General features: G+C 48.8%; 1 pseudogene; it reads left to right on the forward strand.

Moving 5' to 3' along the window:
• The first annotated feature begins 658 nt into the window (after positions 1–658).
• On the forward strand, positions 659–2,181 carry LOC147990928 (uncharacterized; annotated as a pseudogene).
• Positions 2,182–12,862: the final 10,681 nt, after the last annotated feature.

Raw genomic sequence — 12,862 nt, forward strand, 5'->3', positions numbered from 1 at the left:
TCCACAATACCCGAACACGCCCCGGGATTCTTGTGTCACCTCACGCGCAGCATGTTGTCACGTCAATTCAATGTGAGGACATGATGAATAATTTGACCGACGTTTACTAGTACTGCTACTGTACTACTTACTAGTCGTATTTAGTGTCACATTTTAACCATAGGTTTAACTAACAAAATGTCAATGCATGTCACCGAAAATTATTCCATTGGAAACTATGTTCAAATACGAATAAAACGATATAATTTTTTGTGACATGCATTAACATTTAGTTAGTGAAATTTATTGTCAAAATTTGACACAAATTATGAAGGGGGCCAGTAAACCAGGAGGGAGGTAGTAGTACGAGTAGCGCAATATACGGTATAGAGGACTAGTACAAATTTAGAAATGGGGTAAGAAGTTACAAGGCTGTGCGACAAAATTTGTAGGCTACATGAGTAATACAAAATATAATTCTCATTGGACAACACTTTCACCAACAAGTACACACTTGAAGCCTAATTGATATTATATATATAGGGTGGGTCTATTATGATAACACCCTTAAGAGTCTTATTATGATAACACCGGAGCTTATTTTGATAACACCCCGACCCACCTGTAGCTACAAACTAACCACAACCAAACTGCGGACGCAATGAAAAAAAACAAAACATAACCCACCCCGCTTTATCCTCTCCTCCACCCCTCGCTCTCCCCGTGCTCCACACCCGCATCCCACCGCGTCGCCACCGGACCACCTCCCTGCCCGCGCCGCCACACCACCTTCCTCCCCCATGCCGCCTAGCCGCTATCTTCGCCCGTGCCGTCGCCCCACCTCCTTCCCCTGCGCTGCCGCGGTGCCATCCCGACGACCTCCTACCTCCCACCCCGGGTCGGCCCCTCCCTGTGATGCGGCTGACCTCCTCCTTCCAACCCAGACCGCCGGAGACCCGCCCCGCCCGCGCGTCGCCGGAGCCGCGCCCCCGCCGCGCGCCACCGGAGCCCCGCCCCCGCCGTGCGTCGCCGGAGCCCTACCCCGCCACCTACCTCCACGCTCCGCCTCCTCCCCTGCAGCACCTTCCCGTGGCGCAGCCCCCTACTTCTCCTGGATGGCCACCGCCCCCTGCTCCGTTGACCAGAACAACCCCTCCTCCTCCCCATCCACGGTGGTCGTACCACCACCAACGACCTCTCCCGGTGCCGGATACGATGGGATCCGCCTACAGCGTCGTCGTCCCCGTGGGATCCGGTGGATTCCGCCTCCAGCGTCGTCGTCCTCGTGGGATCCGATGGGATCCGCCCCCGCCCCCTCCCCGTTCACTACCTCCCTACGGTGCCGGGCAACACCGCCGCGCTGCCAGGCCCCGCCCCCATCGCACCAATGAGCGCAGCAGCCTCAACCTCCCATGATGGATCCAGGCACCCCCGGTCAGATCGCGCCCCAAGTACCCGCGCCGGCGCCGCCAAGTTAGTGGGTCGCCGCCCCTCGGTCCCCCTATTCTACCTCCCATCCTCCATCGCTGGAGCAGCACGGCCGTGGGCGTGCAGTGCACTGCGACTCCTCGTGCAGTGTAGATCGGGCATCAGGCAGGATTGCAGTTTCGTTGTGGTGGCTACATGCCAGAATGATTTTTTTAGTCATTTTGTATTTCACTCGCTTGGGGTGCAGCTCGCGGGCGCATCCTGTGCAGCTCGCTGGGCCTATCTGGAGGTTCCCATGGGCCTCCTCTCCCCACTGCATCGCCCTTCCCGGCGGCCTACTACAAGCATGGCGAGTAGAGCATCAGGAGACGCATAGTGCTCTTCTGCACTTCATTGATTTTTGTGCTTTTCTAAACAGAAAAAGTGCAAATGAAGTCCTCTCTGGTTTTCTATTGAGGTTCATTCTACTTATTTTTGCAGGAAAGGTGAAGTGGTGTAGTTCGGCTGGATGGCCCGTTCCTCAATTTTGTTGTTGTTGAAAACTGCACTTCATTAGTTCATTGTAAAAACTGCACTTCATTACCACGATGGTTAGTGAAAGTGTACCCCGTAGAATTTTGTGCGGTTCGGCCAGTGGAGAGTGCCGATATTGTATGGGTGTGTGGCTGTGTAAAACTATCAATAGTTGTGTATGCTTTGTAGCTCACTTTGTTCTCTTGTGCTGTTCTCTATATAACTTTTCCATGGTCCACTTGGCAAACACAAACAAGAACATCTCAAAGCAGCTCACTTCTTATTAGATGTAGTGCACTCGCTCTGTCCCTACGGTCCACTTCCGGGCCCAATGCTTGACGTCAAGTGCACTTCACCTTGTTTCGGAAAATTTGGTAGTCTCGAGGTAGTATTGCGGTTCACCAACGCTCGGCGTGAAGTACACTCCATCTCGTTTGGAAAAATTTACGTCCCACAAAAAAGAAATAATGCAGTGCACTTGTCAGTCCGATGAAGTGTAGGTTTTAGTCTAAAGAAGTGCACTCCACCTTGTTTGGGAAAAATTACGTCCCACAAAAAATAAATCATGCAGTGCACTTGTCTGTCCAATGAAGTGCGGTTTTTAGTGTAAATAAGTGCGGTTTTCTGTCTAATGCAGTACGACCCATTTACGGTAGTCTCGAGGCTCACTTTTCATAGTCTTGCGGTTCACCAACACTTGACATGAAGTGCACTCCACCTCGCTTAGGAAGATTTACGTACCACAAAAAAGTAATGCGGTTCACTTCTTGATAGTGTTGTGGTTCATTTACACCCAATGTGAAGTGCACTCTACTTTCTCGTCCTTAAAAAAATTATGTTTGAATAAAATAAACCATGCAGTTCTCTATCACGTCTGATGCAGTGTGGTTTTTCATCCGATGCAGTGCGGTTTTCAGTCGGATGAAGTACCCACGTCGATTTGGGTGTCGCGAAAAATAGAGTGTCCGCATTTCGCTAAATTTGAAATTCCTCTAAAACCGTAAAGAATTAGAGAGAGTGTTCTACATGAAAAAGATGTGCCTCGTCGATATCTTTCCAACGGCGTATCGTTTGAATCATTCCGACCAGCGGTTTGTAAAAAATTTGCGAAAAACAGCCGCTGCCACTCGTCGCCCGCCGCACGATTTTCAAAATTAACTTAAAATCGTAAGGAATCTCAAAAACATTTCAACACATGAAAGTTGCACCTCGTCCATAGCTTTTCAACGGGATATTACACGCCTTGTTTTGAAAAACGGTTAAAAACTGGAGCGAAAACAATACCGAAAATTTGAAAAAATTTGAAAAACAGAATTCCATGATTTAGTAAATTTGAAACTTCTCTTAAACCATAATGAATTAGAGAAAACAATAGTTATGAAAAATATGCGCCTCGATGATATCTATCCAATGGTGTATCATTTGCCTCATTCCGACGAGCGGTTTAGAAAAATGCGAAAAAAGCTCGCTGCCACTCTTTGTGGGCCGCATCATTTTTGAAACTACTCTTAAACCGTGGGGAATCTCGAAAAGTGTTCAACATGGCGAACTTGCGTCTAATCCGTAGCTTTCAAACGGTATATTACACGCCTCCTTCCAATATGCAGTTAAAAAATTAGAGCGAAAACAGTACCGAAAAAACACTACGCGAAGGTTTTTCCGACACGAAGTTCAGTAGTCTCTGTATTGCAGTGCTCTTGCTAAAGAAAGTGCAGTGCCCTCGCGTTGAGAATGCAGTGCGGAAGTGTTATCAGAATAACTATTCTTATAATATTATCAGAATAGACGAGCTGTATATATATATGGCTTCTGCACAACATCTCCATCATCATTATCAGTACATCCTACGCAGGTGAGTTAGGATGCACTTGATCCCAGAAAGGTATCTATCCTTCAAACCAGAGGAGTGCTGCAAACTAACAACAGTACATAATATCCAACAAAAGAGGGTCATGCTACAGCAGCAAAATACATGGCTCAGACTAGATATCAGTACGAATCAAGTTATGCATATTTGTGGTTGGCATGAACCACATCGCCGCATGTCGGGTTTGCAAAAGCCATCCATCGCATGGAAGCTTGATGCCTTTCACACACTGAAGATTATCTGGCAACAAGCTATGTCGACAAATCTCTGGATATGGTGATTCATGAAACCCATGGTATGATGTGTAAACACAGTTCCCCCTGGCGAATGGAAGTAGCATAGCACGGTAATCATCGCCGGTGATATGATCAATGATTGGTTGGATGATAGGATAATTGAGCCCGAGGAACATGGAGTGGTTGTCGAGGCTGTAAACCCGCCTCCAGTTGAATACGCCTGGCCCAACGGAGTTGGAATCTTTCTCGAACACGAACCAACCATAGCCATCAATGTCACGAACGCCCCAGGCATTGTACTGCATGTGGTTTGATGAAATGGTTTGGTCAATTTGGTACGTGCAAATGAGCATCAAAGGACTGCTGTCAGTTGAACGAGCGATAAACCACCACCCATCGGCTGGTATGATTCCAGGTCCTGGAATCATGAAGGTCAGCGCATTTGCGTCTGCTGCAACTATTCAAATTGGAGACCAAAAGGGCGAAAATAAAAAATCATGTTCAAAGTATGTGTGGAATTAAGATTATTATAATAGTGACACATATCATAGATAGAGAATTGCAATGTCATGGTCATAATCATACCCCAAGTTAAAAAATAAGCCAATGGCTTTCCTATTCCCTACTCCTATAAAAGACTCAGTTGGTGATAATGGTGTGTCTGTCATCCGTCAATTCTGACCATTAGATCTGCATCTAAGGACTATGATGTAAGTCGTGGCATTTTTGCAACAAGACCCCACTCCTCTGCTCCAATTTGCAGAAACCCCTTAGTATCTTGAAACCAACCACATCCCTCCCCCACCTCATCAAAACGGCCACAAGGAATATATTTTGAGTGAAACCTAATACGAGTATATTTTTAGTGATATATACACCAAACTATAGTGTTTTTCTTTCAAGTTTGTGAACATGTATTATTCTATTTTGGGTCCATTGCAATGCAAGGGCACATTGCTAGTCTAGCAATATATCATGGTTCAAACATCATGTAACAATGAGAGGAAAACAGATATGACAGGGCCTACTCATATTCTACCATAGCACTAACTACAGTTATCATATAAACTCTAAGCAATAACATGCGTTGTTATAAAAATCCTGGAAATGAGAGTAACATATAGCAATCATGAGGTTATACTCATAATATCTATTCTAACAATCATTAGATGCCAATTGTTCTCATATCAACTCTAACAATAACATGTGTGGTCATAAAAATCTAGGAAATGAGAGGAACATATAGCAATGATGTGGTCCTAGACATACTATATATTCTAAATTTGTAACAATGAATAGGCAGTCGTATTCTTAAGGTAAAGATGAGATGAGGTAGAACAATTACACAACGATAGATTCCACCAGTATAGGCAGCAAATCTGTGCGTCGACCGCATAAACGATGCCATCATGCACTATAGCATTAGACAGAAATGTTGGGTGAAGAGGATCGACGATGAGCCATAACCATGTATGGCGACTGGATTCCAGATAGACTAATCCCATGTTGAACACGACAATGAGCTTGTAATCCATGTAGTCTTGTGATGGTGTGGGCACTTCGTAGATTACAACCTTCAGCAAACAGTGGTCGAGCCAAAAGCTCGACGCGTCTCGTGCGTAGTAGGCAGGAGTGTCCGGCGGGCCGCGAGGCTTGATGGCGGCAGTATCCAATGATGGAAGGGTGATCTCTCGCTGGGTGTAGATATCCATGAGACGCCATGGACTACCGGATTGGTGGATGAGGACGATCCAGTTGGCCTTCATGCCCGCCCAGTAGTGGCCGCGCATGAAGGACAGGTGGACGGGTAGTGGTAGCCTGTCGAAGGGCACCACGGCAACCTCCGTAGGATCGTCAAGTTGGTGTCGGGGCCACCTGCGAGGATCGGGCATCAGCAAGCAGGGTGTCTTGAAAAGAGCCAGCTGGTTGCAGACGAGTACATGGCACAAAGACACCGAGCTTGCGGCAAGACGGACGGTGCTGAGCAGGTCCATATGATTATAGATCTGCTCCAAGAGAACATCAGGGAGGGAATTCCAATCGTGGCTCTGCGTGTCAGTCGGTTCTGCCATAGGGTTTTTCAGGGCACTAAGTGACTGGGGTTTTCGGTGCCTGTGAGCCAGCAGGGAAGTGGATTCGGGCAGGGGAGCGAAGAAGATGGCGTGTGGCCGAGCAGTGAGCGGGGGGATATGGTACGAGCGAGCTACCAAGGAAGATGGCGCGGGCGGGCGAGCAGTGAGCGGTTGGAAATGGTGTGCGGTCGAAGATTGGGAAGAGAGGAGGAAGAAGAGTGAAAGACGGGGAAGAAAGTGCATTAAATCTCAATTCTACTAGTACTACTACTAGGATATACCGTCCTTCGGAGTGTAAAAAGTTACGCCGATGACATGTGGGTCTACCTCAAGAGGGCCCATATGTTAGTTAATGGAGGAGAGAGGTGCGTAATCTTATTTGCGGAAGCGTGCTCCACTGGCAAACATGATGGCAGTACTGGGTAAGGTTGATTTAGTAACACCAACACGCTGGTTCAGCTTATTAATCAAGTGTCCCATCTGCTGAAGCGTGTATTGTCACTTCACTGTGAAGACTAGTTGAATAGTTCTCTCTGACCAAGATGGGGAACAATGGTCGCGAAGACTTCCTATCTACAATATCCCTATGCATGTACGCTCAGGCCCCTCCCAATGCTCCACCTTGTACAGGTGCTAAGGCTGCCATGTAGGCAAAAAGTCTGATGTGGCAAGGCAAAAAGACTTAAATGGAAGAATCCCACCAATGCATGAAGAACTTTAGTTAAAAAATCATTAAATATTATCTTTTTAAACATTCAAATGGAATACAACATACAGATGTATGTAGACATATTTTAGAGTGTAGATTCACTCATTTTGCTCTGTATGTAGTCACTTGTTGAAATCTCTAGAGGGACAAATACTCTATGGGAACAAAGGGAGGCTTTTACTCCGTATTTGGGAACAGAGGGAGTATCACAATATGGAGGGAATATAGGAAGCTTGAAATATGAACATGTCAATGGGAGGGAGTAAAAGCCTCATGCATGCATGCATGCAACATGCAACACTCACACGTACACATGAACGCCCGCAACACTCACGCACCCGTGCGGCACACAGCACGCGACGCAACACACACGCTCATGCTCAAGTGCTCAACCTACTCCCTACGTCTGTGAAAGACTGTACATTTAGAGATTTACACATTGACCAGGGCATAATTAACGCCCAAAAGTAGCAGATTTATGTGTGCATGCGACCATTGAGAGAAGAAGATTAAATGAAGGTTGTTGCATGCGGTAATTAAGGATAGACATGTAGCCTATAGCTAGAGCACAAGTTGGTGCATTAGTAAGTCAATATCGATTTTAGATTAAAGGCTAAATGCATTGGAAGTGTATGCACTCACATACATTGCCAGGGTGGTTCGCGCGCAAGGGTTGGATTCCTGTCACGCCTGCGTAAAGTTGTGTTCAACTGATTTCTTTGCTCTGCCAACTGACAGGTGGTACCCAGAAACCAGGTGAAAATTTAACCAGTCAACAAAGTGCCACGTCGACTATGTGGCCGGTCAGTAGGGTGCAATACGGCGCTCTATGATGAGCTAGTGATCGTATAATCACCGCAAAACTATATATAGTGACCGTAAAGAACGTATTGTTACATACTTTGACTGCCAGTGTATTTTTATCGTTTCAAATTAAGCCATATTTAACCAGAAAGGACTAGTACTTGTACTTCTTTGATGTGTCCCGTCAACTCGCCGAACGAGGAGAAGCTTGCTTACTACGCCTCTCCCTTGCCCACGCGCGCGGTGGCTCATAGGACAAGGACAGGGTTTTGACTACAGCACCCTCTCCCTCTCCCTCTCGCTCGCCCTCGCCCTCGCAGTGGACGTGCAGCAGTTCAATCGGTGTCAAATTGCCAGAAGCATATTGTACTGTAGTATCATCATTGTTGGACCTTCCGAAGAGGCTAAGAGCCAGGTGCAAGGCTCACACGAGTACGAACTGTTGAACCTCCCGAAGAGGCAAAGAGCCAGGCGCAAGTTTTTATAGGAGTTGTTGTCCTAGTAGGAGTATTACAACTATAGCGAATGATGCTACTGTATGATGCCGCCACGTCACCTATATCCAAAGCTGTGCCACCTTTTTTCTCAATGAGCGTGTTGGATCCCATGCAACAACCACACAAGTTGCATGTACACATAACACATTTACTACTAAAAAATTTGTGCATGAATTTTTGCATGACTAGTCTACATATATTCACAGCGCTACCGTTCAGAATTTACCATACCCCACTTACACGTTATAGATGGGCTACATGTCCTCCTCCAGGTTCTAGTCCCAGGTGTTCTTCATGGATAGAGGTGGGCAAAGGGAATCATTGTCACAGCTTTCTAGTCCGGTTCCACACGATGGAGACTCATCCAAGCTGAAGCGGCATAAATCAGGGATAGCGTGTCCCAGCATGTCGTTAATCCGGCGGTGCGCACTAAAGACACAACCATGCTTCATGAACGGCGGGCCTCCGGTGTCGTGCACGGAAGGTGGCATCCGCTTCACAATGGGGTAGCTGTCCCCAATGAAAAGCGAGTACTCTCCAAGAGTCTTCCTCGGCACCCACGTAGCATCACGGGGGTCAAACTCGGCGCAATTCATCTGGTACACATGGCATCTCAGATCTGGACACATGGTGACGTACACAGTCAAGGTCCATGCATAATAATGTTGTGCTCAAATATGGCGGTCAGTAATACTGTGCAGCAAATAGTACTACTCTTGTATAGAGGAAGTAAAATAACCGCCTTATTATATATAGCCACTCTTGGCTACATGGATGAGATAGTAAGACATGGAAAAACAAACATAGTGGCAGCTAGTGGGTTTAAGTCTTCAAGGGCCTAGCTAGCTATATGCGTCCTCCAAGGTAAAAAGTACTCCTACTAGTACTAGTAAGTAGTACAACAACGAAAGAGAAGGCGAGAGGGTTAAAAAATATAATACTAAATGGAATACCTGGGTAGATGGACTACAAAAAAAAAGACACATCCGTGACATTTTGGGCCGAACAAATTTTTTTCCTGTCATACATATGACACTTCTATGATGCTAATTGTGACAAAACCCGGTATCATCATAGATGTGGTGGGCTCCTACTTCTATGACAAAAAATCATGACAGAACATGGGGTTTTTGTCCTGGGCGGGCCGGAGACGCAGCTACATGACATTCTTTGGGCCGTCCATAACGGAAAAAACCATGGTAGAAGCGAGGGGGAGGAAAATTTCGGGGAGTTCCCGGTTACGGTGGGAGGTCGGGGGCCGAGCGATGCGCGTTTCTCTCGTACACGTACGCGCGTGTGTGCGAGGCGTTGGCTCTAACTGAACCCGAGTGAGGCGTTGGGCTCTAACTGAACCCGAGCGATTGCACTGCAGGCTATGCATTACTGAACCCGAGCGATCGATCGATGGCTGTTAACTGAACCCGAACAAGCGATTCCTTCGCTACTGCTGCTAACTGAAGCCGATCGATGGGATGAACAGTGAGTGTTGTAGTGGGTTTGGATGAATAGTGAGCGGTGGCATTGCCTGTGGATGAACAGGACCCCGTGGTGTGGTGGAGGGCTGGATGAACAGTAGACGGTGGAGGGGTGCCCATGGAGGGGTGGATGAACAGGACCCCATGGTGAGGAGGTCTGGATGAACAGTAGACGGTGGAGGGGTGGTTGAACAAGACCCCATGGTGTGGAGGGCTGGATGAACAGTAGACGGTGGAGGGGTGCCCGTGGAGGGGTGGTTGAACAGGACCCTGTGGTGTGGAGGGCTGGATGAACAGTAGACGGTGGGAGGGGTGGTTGAACAGTAGCCGGTGGAGTAGCGCGCGGTGGAGGCTGGATGAACAAGAGCCCATGGAGGCTGGATGAACAGGAGCCCGTGGAGGCTGGAGGAGGTCGATGGTGGAGATGAACAGTATCCCGTGGAGTCCCGTTTTGCAGTACGCCACACCCCTCCCAATGAACAGGACCCTCGTTTCGACCGTAGCGCTCCAACACAAGTCCGTTTCCTCCGTTTTGCAGTACGCCACACCCCTCCTGATCAACAGGACCCCCGTTTCGACCGTAGGAGGTCCGTTTCCTCCGTTTTGCAGTACGCCAGACCCCTCCCAATGAACAGGATCCCGTTTTGGACATGGCCGGTCGAACACAAGGCCGTTTCCTCCGTTCTGCGGTACGCCAGGCCTCGTTTCCATCGCCTATTCCGTCCAAGCCCTCCCGATGAACACGACCACGCATTTCGTTGCCTCCCCATGAACACGACGCATTCTGTTGCCTCCTCATGAACACGACGACGACGCTATTTCTCCGTTCTAACCCAGCCATGTACACAAGCCCTGGCCGTATGTATGCGCGAGTAGGCGTTCGAGACCCCGCCCGTATGTACACATACGTGGCCGTATTTTCTTTCTTGCACCCTGGCCGCTGTACGTATGTGTAAATGCTACGTGCGCACCTCTACTACGACACGTGCGCGCCTCTACATCGACCAGTATGTACGTACACGTTCATGACCAGAATGACAATGCTACGTACGCTTCGACCAGGTAGGTCCCGACTGTCAGGCACTTCCTTGCCTGCGAAGATGTAGCTGGTCAGTCCCAGCAGTCAGGGGGCGAATCTTTTTTTTGCCCGAACGCACTTCCTTGCGTGCGAAGATGTAGCTGGTGGGTCCCAGCAGTCAGGGGGAAACATTTTTTCGCGAAATACGGTGGCCCGTCCGGTGGGTCCCGCTGTCAGGTGGAGGAATAATTATTTTGCACGTAATAAGGAGGCACTTCCTTGTTGTGGCCGTGGACCCAGCTGTCAGCCTCTCCACGTACAGTCCACATCCAATGGAAGCCGTTCCTTGACCATGTTGACCACGCCACGCCGAGAGCACTAGGGCGGTGGACGACGGCGAGGCCTAGGAAGGGGACGACGCAGAGCCGGGGAAGACGCGGTAGTGGATGCCCACGCGTAGAGGAGTACGAGGGTTCACTAGTTCGCTACGGTGTGAGGCTGCCGTCGCCGCAGAATAACAGGGGGTGTGGGTGAGTAGAGGGATGGCCTGGCCTGCGGTGGGATTAGTAGGGGGTGGTGAGGCCTCTACCGCATCGCAGCCGGCCACGGGAGGCAGGAGCACGAGGCATGACCGGCGCTGGTTTGGGCGGCTGGAGCAAGAAGACCAGAGGTTGAAGAAGCACTACGGCCATTGGATGGACATCGTACGGTCACTTGAGCTAGAATCGTGCATATTGACTAAATTGACAAAGCCCTCCGTCCCCGTCAACTTAGTAGGCCCACAAGTCAGCCTGCCACTATACTGGGTCCCAGCTAACAGGGGGAGTATTCATTTTTTTTGTGCATAATAAGAAGGCACTTCCTTGCGTGCGAAGATATAGCTGGTGGGTCCGAGCTTTCAGCGGCGGAAACGTTTTTTTCGCAAAATACAGAGGCCCTTTCGGTGGGTCCCTGATGTCACGTGGAGGAATAATTATTTTGCGCGTAATAAGGAGGCATTTCCTTGGGTGCGGCTATGGACCCAGCTGTCGGCCTCTCCACATAAAGTCCACTTCAGATGCATGTCGGTCATTGACCACGTTGACCATGCCGTGCCGAGAGCACCAGGGCGGTGGACGACGGCGAGGCCTAGGAAGGGAACGACACGGAGGCAGGGAAGACTCGGCAGTTGTTTCCCACGCGGAGGGAAGTACGACTGTACGAGGGTTTATTGGTTCGTCTGCCGTCACCGGAGAATAACAGCAGGTGTGGGTGAGTAGAGGGATGGCTAGGCCAGCGATGGGAGTACGGTCGGGCAGTGAGGCCTGTGCGGCAGCACAGCCGGCCGCGAGGAGGAGGGAGCAGGCAGTCCCGCCGGCGCTTGTTTGAGCGGCTGGAGTAGGAAGAGCAGAGATTGAAGAAGCACGACGGTCGTTGGATGGATATCCAACAGTCAGTGCTTATGCGTCAACCTTTTTTTAGGAAAGCCTCAAATCTATGGAAAACAGCATACAACCCATATGCCATTATTTCTAATAATTTACAGCCCATTTGCTAATTCTTAAGGTTTTTTTGGAGCCCATATTCTTTTTGTTAGCATTACAGCCCATATTCTGGCCATAGTTAAAAAATTAACGAAATTTTGCATATTTCAGTGCGGTCTGAACTGTTTTTAATCCCGAAATTTCGACTCACCTTCAAACTGATTTAAAAAATAAATGTATATCAATATAAAATCCAACAAATTCTCCACGCATAAAAATTAATGTAATTTAAAATCTCGAAATGAATAAAAAGATATTTTAAACTAATTGCCGGTTTGATGTGTTTTAAAAATGTACAGCCCATTTCTCATTACTGATGGGCCATTTTCTCGGCCAGCCGAATGAAGCTCTCCTCATCTTGAAAGATTTGCAGCCCAACAAGCCTGACAAAGCGACTTACTTGGCAAATCACAAAAAAACTGGGCTGTGGCCGTGGACCCAGCTGTCAGCCTCTCCACGTACAGTACTCTTTCGATGGAAGTCGGTCGTTGACCACATTGACCACGCCGTGCCGAGAGCACCAAGGCAGTGGACGACGGCGAGGCCTAGGAAGGGGACGACGCGGAGCCGGGGAAGACGCGGCAGTGGATGCCCACGCGGACAGGAGTACGAGGGTTCATTGGTTCGGCTGCGGCGTGAGGCTACCGTCGCCGTACAATAACAGGGGGTGTGGGTGAGTAGAGGGATAGCATGGTCCAGCGGTGGGAGTAGTAGGGGGCGGTGAGGCCTCCGCGGCATCAT

This window comes from Triticum urartu, chromosome 1A (genome assembly GCF_056163025.1).
Source record: "Triticum urartu cultivar PI428250 chromosome 1A, HENAU_Tu73, whole genome shotgun sequence".
NCBI classification, from domain to species: domain Eukaryota; kingdom Viridiplantae; phylum Streptophyta; class Magnoliopsida; order Poales; family Poaceae; genus Triticum; species Triticum urartu.